The sequence below is a fragment of the Dendrobates tinctorius genome, unplaced genomic scaffold (assembly GCF_039654945.1).
Source record: "Dendrobates tinctorius isolate UK_male_01 unplaced genomic scaffold, ASM3965494v1 ptg000164l, whole genome shotgun sequence".
Lineage (NCBI taxonomy): Eukaryota > Metazoa > Chordata > Amphibia > Anura > Dendrobatidae > Dendrobates > Dendrobates tinctorius.
The window spans coordinates 4,987,173-5,001,888 of record NW_027361831.1 but is presented as its reverse complement, the minus strand read 5'-3'; the positions used below and the strand labels follow the sequence as shown (position 1 = coordinate 5,001,888).

The 14,716-nt window shown below is 51.0% G+C and overlaps 1 protein-coding gene across 1 annotated transcript in view; it reads right to left on the bottom strand.

The window, feature by feature from the left end:
* Positions 1-4,819, bottom strand: part of LOC141052944 (uncharacterized) — a 73,131-nt gene extending 68,312 nt beyond the window's left edge. Inside the window, exon 1 of the mRNA XM_073550281.1 lies at positions 1,794-4,819. The gene's annotated coding sequence lies outside the window, so the exon portion shown is untranslated. The remainder of the gene's footprint in view (positions 1-1,793) is intronic.
* Between the last annotated feature and the right edge of the window lie 9,897 nt (positions 4,820-14,716).

The following is a 14,716-nucleotide window of genomic DNA, read 5'->3' as shown; positions in this document are numbered from 1 at the left end:
CAAAAAATGACACAGGCCTGAAAATGGTACCAATAAAAGCATCAACTTCTACCACAAAAAACAAGCCCTCACATGACTGTCAGCCGAAATATGGAAAAATTTTAGCTCTCAAAATATGGTGATGCAAAAACTAATCATATGTCTATTACTTTTGTCAAATATATATATATATAGATACCCTTCATAAAGACAACTGCGCCGAAACTTTGGGGAAGGACCTTATCTGTATACTTCATCTTGTCGGCTGTTAAATAAAATTTTAATTAACTGGCAACAGAACTTCCTTGTGATCTATTGAGTGCCGAAAGTCACCGTTCTAATGTTTGACTTTACGTTCCTTCGAGCACCACCTCTGCATGTTTAGAGTGTATCTGGTCACCAGCTTACAGGGGCATTATACTGTGTGGGGGGGATGGCGGTACTGAGGGAACACTATGCTCTGTGTGTGGGGGGATGGCGGTACTGAGGGAACATTATACTATGTGTGGGGGGATGGCGGTACTGTGGGAACATTATACTGTGTGTGGGGGTATGGCGGTACTGTGGGGACATGGCGGTACTGTGGGGACATGGCGGTACTGTGGGGACATGGCGGTACTGTGGGGACATGGCGGTACTGTGGGGACATGGCGGTACTGTGGGGACATGGCGGTACTGTGTGTGGGGGATGGCGGTACTGTGGGAACATTACACTGTGTGTGGGGGTATGGCGGTACTGTGGGGACATTATACTGTGTGTGGGGGGATGGTGGTACTGGGGGAACATTATACTGTGTGTGGGGGGGACGGTACTGTGAGAACATTATACTGTGTGTGGGGGGATGGCGGTACTGGGGGAACATTATACTGTGTGTGAGGGATGGCGGTACTGTGGGAACACTATACTGTAGGGGGGATGGCGGCACTGTGGGAACATTATACTGTGTGTGGGGGATGGCGGTACTGGGGGAACATTATACTGTGTGGGGGGATGGTGGTACTGGGGGAACATTATACTGTAGGGGGGATGGCGGTACTGGGGGAACATTATACTGTGTGTGGGGGGATGGCGGTACTGGGGGAACATTATACTGTGTGTGGGGGGATGGCGGTACTGTGGGAACATTATACTGTGTGTGGGGGGATGGCGGTACTGGGGAAACATTATACTGTGTGTGGGGGGATGGCGGTACTGGGGAAACATTATACTGTGTGTGGGGGATGGCGGTACTGGGGGAACATTATAATGTGTGTGGGGGGATGGCGGTACTGTGGGAACATTATACTGTGTGTGGGGGGATGGTGGTACTGGGGGAACATTATACTGTGTGGGGGATGGTGGTACTGGGGGAACATTATACTGTGTGTGGGGGGATGGCGGTACTGTGGGAACATTATACTGTGTGTGGGGGTATGGCGGTACTGTGGGAACATTATACTGTGTGTGGGGGATGGTGGTACTGGGGGAACATTATACTGTGTGTGGGGGATGGTGGTACTGTGGGAACATTATACTGTGTGTGGGGAATGGCGGTACTGGGTGAACATTATACTGTGTGAAGGGGCACAATACATATTGCATAAGGGGTATAATGGGGGCATTACAGTGAGGCCAAGAAAGGGGCCCTGTACTATGAGAACAATGCATTTCCTCACGTCCTGTCTTCCATAGTGGGGTCGTATGTATCAGAGGAAAAGGAACAAAAAAAAGTTGAGATTCTTATAAACTGGCAACAGAGAAACACCAGAATAGTCTCAGCACTGAAGGGGTTACTGCCCCCTGTGCCCAGTAATGGGGAATCTCCAGCACCTACCTCCACCTGCAGAGCCGCACTCCACATATATGGCTGCTCTGTGCGCACAGGACCTGGGATGAGGTCACAGGAGGGGAGGAGTCAGGGGTCACATGATCAGGGGCCTCAGTGTAGGCAGGACACCGCTGTGCTGGTTGTCATGGTGCTGGATGAGGGGAAGTTTCTGTGTGGGGTCAGGAGGGGTTTACAGGGTGGGAGTAGCAGAGCCGTGTGTGAACGAGGTGTACGGAGCGGAGCCGTGTGTGTACGAGGTGTACGGAGCGGAGCCGTGTGTGTACGAGGTGTACGGAGCGGAGCCGTGTGTGTACGAGGTGTACGAGGTGTACGGAGCGGAGCCGTGTGTGTATGAGGTGTACGGAGCGGAGCCATGTGTGTACGAGGTGTACGGAGCGGAGCCGTGTGTGTACGAGGTGTACGGAGCGGAGTCGTGTGTGTACGAGGGGTACGGAGCAGTGCCGTGTGTGTACGAGGGGTACGGAGCGGAGCCATGTGTACGAGGTGTACGGAGCGGAGCCGTGTGTGTACGAGTTGTACAGAGCGGAGCCGTGTGTGTACGAGGTGTACGGAGCGGAGCCGTGTGTGTACGAGGTGTACGGAGCGGAGTCGTGTGTGTACGAGGGGTACGGAGCAGTGCCGTGTGTGTACGAGGGGTACGGAGCAGTGCCGTGTGTGTACGAGTTGTACAGAGCGGAGCCGTGTGTGTACGAGGTGTACGGAGCGGAGCCGTGTGTGTACGAGGTGTACGGAGCGGAGCCGTGTGTATACGAGGTGTACAGAGCAGAGCCGTGTGTGTACGAGGTGTACAGAGCGGAGCCGTGTGTGTACGAGGTGTACGGAGCGGAGCCGTGTGTGTACGAGGTGTACGGAGCGGAGCCGTGTGTGTACGAGGTGTACGGAGCGGAGCCGCGTGTGTACGAGGTGTACGGAGTGGAGCATAACATTGCATGTCTTCTTTCTCCCCCCTTCCTTGGACCTGAACACTCCTCTCTTCTAAGTATCCCTGCTCTGTCAGTCTAACAAGTAAACATGGACTATCCTGTAAGAGGAACATACTAAAAACAAACTCAGCACATCAAACATTTTTTTTTTTTAAACTAGAACTGTTCTCCAGAACCTGCACTACAGTGCACCCAACTCTCGACAGTCTACTTCACTACGCAGTGGCTAGTAGTGAGGGACCCCACAGCTGTGGAGCCCCCGGGGATACTGAGGGTGTCCATTCAAGTCCTCTTCTTTTCCATGCCGGCCTCTCCTTGAGTGTGGAGCAGGTTCCACACTTCCTGCTCCCGGGCCTTCTTCTTCCTGATCACCTCCGCTACCCACACGGAGGGAACAGCACGGGCCCTGGAGTCCGGTGGGTGGGACTCCGCTGAAAAAGACCGCAAGACAGAAACGGCCGAAGATTTCTGTGTCCCATCAGCCACTGGGGTCAGGTGGCAAATGGGGACAACCGGGTCCTCGGGGGCTGGAATCACAGGGCCCGCTAAGTCGGCCGCAGTCGACTCCAGCAGCGGCATAACCGCGGCCTCAGGACAGGCCGCATCCACTACTTCCAACGGAGCCGGAGTAACGGACAATTTCAACGATGCAGCTGCTATTCGCAGGGGAAGTGCAGCAGCGTCTTGTTTGGGTGAGCTCTGCACTGGTGACTCCGGCCGGGGTAGTTCGGGGACATGAGCGGGGGCCTCGCTCAGCTCCGAGAAACACCACGGGGCCCGTGGTAACTAGGCCTTCCGGTGTGCAGGGGGCCGCGTGCTGCAGCAGAATGGTGGGGGCCGCTTGCGGAGGCACTGGTAGGGCCGGAGGTACTCTCACCTTCCCCGGCGCTGCGGCCTCCGTCCCATCATCACTCGGGGGCTCCGCTGAGAAGTCCTCTGCTGGTATTGGTGGCGGCCGTTCTCGCTGACTCCGCTCAGGCTCCGCTCCCCGGCTCAGCATCCCGCTGCCTGCCCGTGGTTTTGAAGATGACTTCTCGTGCAGCTCCATCTCTCGCCGCCATTGCCACTCTAGGCGGCCGATGCCCCAACACCCGCAGCGTCTCATACCGTCTGTTGGGCAGCACTCGAATGGCGTCAGACAGCCGCAGCCAAGTTTTTCTTCTGTGCCACTCCTCCTGCTGGGTGAGGCGTTGGCAGACCTTTCCACCCATCTGCCAGGGTCCAGTACATGGGAGCGTCGGCCTCCGGGCACATACTGCTGTCCACGGGGGTACGTTGGAGGGGGCCCCAGTCCATTCAACATGACTGCAAACACTCGGACCTCTCCTCTGCGCTGAAGCAACACCGCCATACTGCACAGTACCTGGTACCGCCCCGGATCCTCTGCTGGCCACACAGATCCGCCACAGCGCTCCCCGTTTGTATTCCACAGGTAGGTAATTTGTAATCCACAGGTAATTGTAATCCAAACAGAGTAGTCCAAGTCCTTTTCCATTCTTTGAGGCAGGTCTGCCGCAGAAGATGATGTATTAGCGGCGGCGATCCTGCCGACTACGCCAAATGTAGAGGTACTGGGTCGAGCTGGGGGGGTGGTCCCTCTTCTTACCGCGCAGAGACGAAACAGAGACAAGATGGAGGCAGGTACTGGGTGCAACAGGTCCAAGTTTATTTCTGCGCGCCGTCCGTCTGACGGCCCTCGCAACACACCGCAATATCTCTCTCTCTCGGCCCTCCGTATCCAGAGCTGCTTCACGACACAGCACAGTACCTCACTCATGGCCCTCTATATCCAGAGCCGCTTCACACACCGTGTTTCTCGCCGGGGACGTATATATACGTCCTGTCCTTTCTCCTTTCCTGACGTAGTTACGACACTGTGGCTGCCCTAAGCCAAATCACCAACAGTCCGTTCACTGGTCAGACGTCGTACTTTACACGGTGTGCCTATTCCCTTTATCTCGTCTCTGTTGCGGTCTATCTGTCAGGACCACCCCCCTGTTGTTCTCTCTCCTCAGTCCCCCTGGTCTGGATTCACCTCACAGCGCACAGACCGTCGCAGTCCTCCTGTCACTGCGGCTCCCCCTGGGGACTAGAACTTTCTGGAACCCTTCCTCAGTATTTATAGCTAACCCGGTTCCTTGAAACTGTCACTGTCACCACGCCCCCCATGACCAACGGTTTCTAAAGCCCTAAGCTGATGTCAAGTCCTTTGCTCACACTCCTCCCTGCTATCTAATGGTCAACCCAAGGTACTGCACGTCCACTACACTTTCCTAGCTGTTTCCCCACTGTAATAACCGACACCTACCTACACTGTGCAAACCTTTCCTTCTTCTCTCTGACTAGTCCGTCCGTCAGGTCACCTTCCCTACATGTACGCAGCGGAACCATGTGTTTACGAGGTGTACTGAGCAGAGCCGTGTGTGTACAAGGTGTACGGAGCAGAGCCGTGTGTGTACGAGGTGTACGGAGCGGAGCCGCGTGTGTACGAGGTGTACGGAGCGGATCCGCGTGTGTACGAGGTGTACGGAGCGGAGCCGTGTGTGTACGAGGTGTACGGAGCGGAGCCGTGTGTGTATGAGGTGTACGGAGCGGAGCCGTGTGTGTACGAGGTGTACGGAGCGGAGCCGCGTGTACGAGGTGTACGGAGCAGAGCTGTGTGTGTATGAGGTGTACGGAGCAGAGCCATGTGTGTACGAGGTGTACGGAGCAGAGCCACGCGTGTACGGGGTGTACGCAGCGGAACCATGTGTTTACAAGGTGTACGGAGCGGAGCCGTGTGTGTACAAGGTGTACGGAGCGGAGCCATGTATGTATGAGGTGTACGGAGCAGAGCCGTGTGTGTACGAGGTGTACGGAGCAGAGCCGTGTGTGTATGAGGTGTACGGAGCAGAGCCGTGTGTGTATGAGGTGTACGGAGCAGAGCCACGTGTGTACGGGGTGTACGCAGCGGAACCATGTGTTTACGAGGTGTACGGAGCAGAGCCGTGTGTGTACGAGGTGTACGGAGCAGAGCCGTGTGTGTACAAGGTGTACAGAGCGGAGCCGCGTGTGTACGAGGTGTACGGAGCGGAGCCGCGTGTGTACGAGGTGTACGGAGCAGAGCCGTGTGTGTACGAGGTGTACGGAGCGGAGCCGCGTGTGTACGAGGTGTACGGAGCGGAGCCGTGTGTGTACGAGGTGTACGGAGCGGAGCCGTGTGTGTACGAGGTGTACGGAGCGGAGCCGCGTGTACGAGGTGTACGGAGCAGAGCTGTGTGTGTATGAGGTGTACGGAGCAGAGCCATGTGTGTACGAGGTGTACGGAGCAGAGCCACGCGTGTACGGGGTGTACGCAGCGGAACCATGTGTTTACAAGGTGTACGGAGCGGAGCCGTGTGTGTACAAGGTGTACGGAGCGGAGCCATGTATGTATGAGGTGTACGGAGCAGAGCCGTGTGTGTACGAGGTGTACGGAGCAGAGCCGTGTGTGTATGAGGTGTACGGAGCAGAGCCGTGTGTGTATGAGGTGTACGGAGCAGAGCCACGTGTGTACGGGGTGTACGCAGCGGAACCATGTGTTTACGAGGTGTACGGAGCAGAGCCGTGTGTGTACGAGGTGTACGGAGCAGAGCCGTGTGTGTACAAGGTGTACAGAGCGGAGCCGCGTGTGTACGAGGTGTACGGAGCGGAGCCGCGTGTGTACGAGGTGTACGGAGCAGAGCCGTGTGTGTACGAGGTGTACGGAGCGGAGCCGCGTGTGTACGAGGTGTACGGAGCGGAGCCGTGTGTGTACGAGGTGTACGGAGCGGAGCCGTGTGTAGAGTGCTTATCCGTGTGTGTGACAAGAGATGAGCGAACGTGTTCGGGAAACGTTCGCCAATCTCAAATTCGGCATGAACGTAGCACATTCGGATTCTTGTTCGCTTTCACAAGCATTTTTACTCAAAGTCAGAAATATTCGGTCACAGTTTGGTAAATCATCACGTTTCCACTAATGCTGTTGTTATGACTTTGTCTAGGATAGTGCTGCTGTATGATGAGCGGGGGGACGTGTTTGATCATGGAAGGGAGTGTGGAGAGATTAGAGGAGCGGCGTGCTCTTTTTTCCCTTTAACTTTGTGTGTTGATTCCGGTGGCCAATCAGGGCACGCTAGATCAGATACATAGGATCCTGGGAGACTGTGAGACCGACCTTCCAGCAGATCAATCGCTTTTGCTCATTGTGTGACACCAGAGCACATTTCAGTATGGTCTTCAAGGGAGAATGAAAAAGAAGAGGTTGGACAAGGAAATGACATCACAGTTCTTTTTTTTTTCTGTTAAATAATATATCTTTATTTAGCTTACAAAAACGCAGACAAATCCGCATGAAAATCTGCACCAAAAACGCACGGATTTTCAACTGCGTTTTCTGCCAAGAGAGGAAGAATCTGCTCAGATTTTTACAACAGCAAATCCGCAACGTGCGCACATACGTGCTCCAGAAGGCACGGCAGATTTCTGAAGAAAAATATTTTGAGCTGGTAACATTTCTAGCCATGAATGAAAATACAAATTGCTTATGCTAATACTAGCGATAATATTCCTGAAACAAGGCTACATTTAAGTATAGAAATATTTAGCAACTAGCTGAAGAGCCCGGCGCTGCCCGGGCATAGTAACTAACTACGGTTATTTATAGCAAATTGTATTGATTATATCTATATATATAAAGCTGAGTGTATATCCCCGCCCACTCCGCATAGCCACTTTCACTATAATATCATCAGCCAGAGCCACCGGACTATTGCCCCTAATATCCCACATCCCGTCAGCCAGAGCCACCGGACTACTACCCCTAATATCCCACATCATCCCGTCAGCCAGAGCCACCGGACTACTAATATCCCACATCAGCCAGAGCCACCGGACAACTACCACTAATATCCCACATCATCCCGTCAGCCAGAGACACCGGACTACTAATATCCCACATCATCTCATCACTATAACTATCACTAATAGCCCACATCATCCCGTCACAGCCAGAGCTACCGGACAACTACATTTAATATCCCACAGCATCCCGTCAGCCAGAGCTACCGGACAACTACCACTAATAACCCACATCATCCTGTCAGCCAGAGCCACCGGACTACTAATATCCCACATCATCCCATCAGCCAGAGCCACCGGACAACTACCACTAATATCCCACATCATCCCGTCAGCCAGAGACACCAGACTACTAATATCCCACATCATCTCATCACTATAACTATCACTAATAGCCCACATCATCCCGTCACAGCCAGAGCTACCGGACAACTACATTTAATATCCCACAGCATCCCGTCAGCCAGAGCTACCGGACAACTACCACTAATAACCCACATCATCCTGTCAGCCAGAGCCACCGGACTACTAATATCCCACATCATCCCATCAGCCAGAGCCACCGGACTACTACCACTAATAGTCCACATCTTCCCGTCTCAGCCGCTGGACTACTAGCCGCTGGACTACTACCCATAATATCCCACATTGTCCCGTCAGCCAGAGCCACCGAACTACTACCCCTAATATCCCACATCGTCCCGTCAGCCAGAGCTACCGGACTACTACCTCTAATATCCCACATCATCCCATCAGCTAGAGCCACAAGACAAAGGGGTATTCTAGATTCCTCGTAGCGCCTATACTTATACCCGCAATCCCAGCCCCTAGCTCTCCTCCCCCTCATTACCCCTTATAAATAAATAAAGACCCAAGCCCAGGATGTTGGATAATTTGGCCACAGCAGCCATTTATTAACATAAACAAACATTTTACAGTAAATCACAACCCAGAGGGACGGTCTTCGAAGCCCGAAACCAAAATTCCAAGAAGTTAACAATCCCATATACCCTCAGGTCGAGTTCTTTACCTCCAGCCGTAAAGCACCAGCTCAGAGGCACCAAAACAACCCGCCTGACCAGAGCCATTAGCCTCGCCAAGATCCTCTCTCCCATCCTCGGGATACCTAAAATGGTCGTCCACTTGAGCCCGCGCTGAAGGGAGTCCAGGACCTCATTCCGATCTCCCCCCAGAGCGTCCAGCCTCACCAACTTCGAGGACCACCCCCGCGCCCGACTGCCATGACAGGAACTCACAAATAAACAAGAAAATGATTTGAATACACATACACTTATAATCGTAGACCGGATCCAAATAAGGGGAGGGTGGGTGGGAGATTCCTATTGCTACTAAAGGGTATCCAAAATGGTTGTCCCTCTAAAATGGCTTCCCTTATTTATACTAGCAGCCCATGACCCCCCATACCATGTGACCATCTTACGTCTTAGCCCAGCCCAGCCATGCCAGCACCGAAAATTAACCCCTTATTCTCCCTTCCATTTACCAATCACCTCCGTATCTACTTCCCTCTCTACCCTGTCATGGCGGCCTCCCTTTTAAGGCCTATGGCCTAGTACAGCCTCACTTGACAAAGGGGTATTCGAGATTCCTCGAAGCTCCTATACTTATACCCGCAATCCCAGCCCCTAGCTCTACTCCCTCTCATTACCCCTTATAAATATATAAAAACCCGAGCCCAGGATGTTGGATAATTTGGCCACAGCAGCCATTTATTAACATAAACATTTTACAGTAAATCACAACCCGGAGGGACGGTCTTCGAAGCCTGAAACCAAAATTCCAAGAAGTTAACAATCCCATATACCCCCAGGTCGAGTTCTTTACCTCCAGCCATAAAGCACCAGCTCAGAGGCACCAAAACAACCCGCCTGGCCAGAACCATTAGCCTCACCAAGATCCTCTTTCCCATCCTCGGGATACCTAAAATGGTCGTCCACTTGAGCCCGCGCTGGAGAGAGTCCAGAACCTCATTCCGATCCCCCCCCAGAGCGTCCAGCCTCACCAACTTCGTGGACCACCCCCGAGCCACCAACACAAATGTTTTGACCCCCCGCCTCAAACATTTGTGTCTTTCCACACCTGCAAGCCTTTTTCAATACCTTCTTGCACCGCTAGACACCACATATCCAACCCCACAGCATTGAGATGAATTCCATCTTTTCTCCAGAACTCCCCTTGTCCTGACTCCAAATCCAAATGACGCACTACTATCGCACCGTTTCATGCCATAAAACGAGCAACCGCCCTATTCACTTTAATTCTGGCCCTATTAACGCCCTGAACAGACCGAGCCCCATGCCATTTTCTTCCGTGGCCTCTCCAATGCGAAAAGAATGGCCACTATAGTTTTCGGACGGAATGCCCCCTTTCTCCAAACAAGCTCGAAAAACTGTCACGAACTGATAGCGCGACAGAAACGAACCATCCTCATGAACCAGAAGTGGAGAATCCGGTACCCCAACGTCCCCCCCCCAAAATTTTTAAACATGTAACCGGACACATGGGAGAACCCCTGACCTCGAAAAGAACAATCTTACAACCTTTACCGATTCTATCCGCTTTCGACCTCCGAATGAATATAACTAACCTATCCCCATAAACATCCAAATCCTGCCTCAATAGACCACCTTTCCTTTTCCTGGATGGACTAGGCTGGTTTCACACTAGCGTTTTATCGCGCAGTGCATCGTGCGCTATCGGGCGCACGCGCAATGTTCCCCTATCTTTAACATGGTGGTCGGAGGGTCTTGCGATTGTACGCGCTCAGCAGCGTTTAGTGTGCGCTGCGCATTTTACAGGTGTGTGCCCAGACGCTCCGTACGCTACATGTTGCATTTTTTGTTCCACCTACATCGTTAAAAAAATCACGCATGCACGTGGGAGCACGGTGTGCGCCCAAAAATAGCATTACAATCTATGGGGTCGCTGACGTGCGCTTGGATGTGCGTACGTCAGAGCTTTGTGCGCACACGCGATTTGAGTAAATGTCTAGACACTTGTCTAAACCTCCCCCTAAACAAGCAACATTGTTTGGGAGGAGTGTTGATAAAAGAAGGTGTCTTCAGGGTCAGACCAATACTCTACAGACAGCCTTGCAGAGACCAGACAAGAACCTACAAGAGCTTTCCTACTGTGGATTCAAGCTTCAGAAGCCAAAATATGAGTATTCTTCAACATAATGTCTGTGTGTCCCGTACAATTTTTTAATGTACTAATTTATTTCTTGTTTAAATTTCAGCATGTCCACTTCTGTATCGGTCTATTCGCCATCTTGGCAAGAACTGGCCCAAGCTGATCGTGAGGTGAGGATGTTGCTGCCTTTGTGTAAGTTTAGCTGCCTCTAGAAATGTGTTTTAACTTTTTTTTCTTTACAGACATCGGACACGGCCAGTGAAGGTGAAGTGCACGAGCGGTCTTAGCGGGAGCAGTTTGAACGGGAGGATTCTGAGCGGGAGCAGTGTAGTCAAGTCGTGGCGAGGAGATGCAATGTTAGTATATAATCTGTCCTTTTTTTCTGTCTTTATATTCATCTTTTATCTTGCTTCTTCTCTGTTTCTTTTTCTATCTTTTTCATTCTCCAAAATTACAAACATTCTAATAGTTTTTTTTTTCTAGATTCCACAACGGGATGACGAAGAAGTGTACATCGACAACGAGCACCTGATCCGCCTTGTTGAGGAGCGTATCCCGTTGTGGGACAGCCGTGACCAGCAGTACAAAGACACAGTGGTGACCCGGCAGCTCTGGAATGAGGTGGCCACAGCGATGATGGATGGCTGGGGCAGCGCCTCTCCAACTTCAAAAAGGGCGTTCAGTAAGTATAAAGATACTCTGTGATACTGCATTGATTTTTGGTCCAGATGGTGCTGATGCCTTGTGGAAAACAGTGATTGCTTTTTGTTTTGAACCGCTGTCTGGATGCTGCATTGATTTATGGTCCTGATGGTGCTGGTGTGTTTGTGGCAAGATATATTCTTGCATCAAACACACCAATGCCTTGTGGAAAACAGTGATTGCTTTTTGTTTTGAACTGCTGTCTTGAAGCTGCATTGATTTATGGTCCTGATGGTGCTGGTGTGTTTGTGGCAAGATATATTCTTGCATCAAACACACCAATGCCTTGTGGAAAACAGTGATTGCTGTTATGAATGAGTCACCGTAGGAGGCAAAAACAGAAATGCTAGCTAAGTCCAGAAAACCAGAGAAGTTGGCAGCTATCGGATTGCAGACCCCTGAACCTATCAACAACAACTAGCAGTAGCCGTGGGGGGTTCCTACGATGCCCTAGACCCCTCGATCACAGCCGGAGAACTGCCTAGCCTAAAGACAGAAAGGGAAATCTAAACTGCCTCAGAGCAGACCCCAAAGCAATAGGCAGCCCCCAACATATAATGACGGTGAAACAAGAAGAAAAAACACTAACACAGATAGAAAGATAGACTGAGCAAATGATGGGGCCCAAGCTAACTAGATAGGACAGGATAGGAAAGCTGCTGTCTGCAATCCGCGAAAAACCCTATGAAAATAAGAGCCAACAGACTGACAGGGAAAAAGGCCCTGAAGACGCTAGGCTTCAAAAAGACTATGTCAGTACTCAGGTATTTTCTGAAGACAGAGCAACCGACAAAAAAAGAATTCAGCTCACCCCAGCAGGGAATGGCAGAATCCAGAAAAGCAAGTCAAACTAAAACCAAAACACAAATGCAAAAAGGCAAAGCAGAAAACTTAGCTTTTGAGGAGCAGGAATCAGACTGGTCTCCTAGAATTCCACAGAGAATTCACCAGCGAGGAGGAAGGGCGTCGGCTGCCTTATATCCAGTCAGAGATCCCCATCGCCCAGTCATCCTCTCCCAGCTCAGGTGCTTGGTAATCAGCCTCACTACCTTCGTTCACCAGAAGAGGAGGTTCATCAGACCTCAATGTGAAGGGGAAAATGAACTCATAACAGTACCTCCCCCTTGAGGAGGGGTCACCGAACCCTCATCCACGCCACCAGGGCGATCAGGGTGAGCCCGATGAAAGGCACGCACCAATCTTTTGGCATGAATATCAGAGGCAGAGACCCAGGAATTATCCTCCTGACCATAACCCTTCCACTTAACCAAATACTGGAGTCTCCGTCTAGCCAGACGGGAATCCAGTATCTTCTCTACCTCATATTCCATGTTACCTTCAACCAATACAGGGTCCGGAGGTGCCACCCCAGGAACTACTGGTTCAACAAACCTCTTCAACAAGGACTTATGAAACACATTATGGATTTTAAATGTGACAGGAAGAGCCAACTGAAAAGAGACCAGATTAATGATCTCCAAAATCTTGTAAGGCCCAATAAATCTAGGCTTAAACTTAGGAGAAGCTACCTTCATAGCGATATTTTTTGATGATAACCAAACCATATCACCCACCTTAAACTGGGGACCAACGGTCCTATGTCGGTTGGAAAACCGCTGGGCCTTTTCCTGGGAGAGAGATAACTTATCCACCACTTGGTCCCAGATCTGGTGCATTCTCTCCACCACAGTGTCAACACCTGGGCAGGCAGAAGGCTCCACCTGCCCTGAAGAAAATCGAGGATGAAACCCAAAGTTACAAAAAAAAGGTGACATCAAAGTGGCAGAACTAGCTCTATTATTTAAAGCAAATTCGGCCAAGGGCAAAAATGAAACCCAATCATCCTGATCAGCGGAAATAAAACATCTCAAATACGACTCCAAGGTCTGGTTTGTTCTCTCCGTCTGCCCATTGGTCTGAGGGTGAAACGAAGAGGAGAAGGACAACTGAATTTCCAGCTTGGAACAGAACGTCCTCCAAAATCTAGACACAAACTGAACTCCTCTGTCAGATACAATGTTCTCAGGAATCCCATGCAAGCGAACCACCTGTTGCAAAAACAGGGGCACCAACTCAGAAGAAGATGGCAACTTAGGGAGTGGTACAAGATGAACCATCTTAGAGAACCTATCACAAATCACCCAAATAACAGTCATTCTCTGAGAGACAGGCATATCAGAGATGAAATCCATTGAAATATGGGTCCATGGCCTCCTGGGGACCGGCAAAGGCATCAACAACCCACTAGAACGAGAACAAGGTTTAGACCGGGAGCAAGTCCCACAGGACTGCACAAAATTCCTGACATCACGAGACAAGGCGGGCCACCAAAAAGACTGACTCACCAGATCTCTAGTACCAAAAATACCTGGATGACCAGCCAATGCAGAGCAATGAACTTCAGACATCACTCTCTTCTTCCACTGGTCAGGAACATACAACTTTCCACTGGGACAATGCTCAGGTTTGTCCTCCTGGAACTCTTCCAGAGCACGTCTCAAATCAGGCGAGATGGCAGAAAGAACTACCCCTTCGCCTAAGATGGTAGCAGGCTTGGTCACCACAGGAGAATCAGCAAAGAAGCTCCTAGAAAGAGCGTCAGCCTTGACATTCTTAGTGCCAGGAAGAAAAGAGACCACAAAATCAAAACGTGTAAAAAACAAGGCCCATCTAGCCTGTCTAGGGTTCAAGCGTTTGGCCGACTCCAGGTAAATCAAATTCTTGTGGTCAGTGAGGACCACGACTTGATGTTTAGCTCCCTCCAACCAATGTCTCCACTCCTCAAATGCCCATTTCATGGCCAACAGTTCCCGATTCCCCACATCATAGTTACGTTCAGATGGGGAGAACTTTCGGGAAAAGAAAGCACAGGGATTCATTTTAGATGTTACAGGATCCTTTTGGGACAAAACAGGTCCTGCACCAATTTCAGAAGCGTCCACCTCTACCTGGAACGGGTGTGAGACATCAGGTTGCCGCAAAACCGGGGCAGAAGTGAGTCTTCGCTTCAGCTCCTGAAAGGAAGAAACAGCCTCCAGAGACCAATTCAACACATCAGCACCCTTCTTAGTCAGATCAGTCAATGGCTTGGCAATACTAGAAAATTTTGCTATAAATTTCGGATAAAAATTAGCAAAACCCAAAAACTTCTGAAGGGCCTTCAAAGAAGTGGGCTGAACCCAATCATAAATGGCCTGTACCTTGGCCGGATCCATTTCAATAGTTGACGGAGACAAAATAAATCCCAAAAATGAAATCCTCTGTACCCCAAAA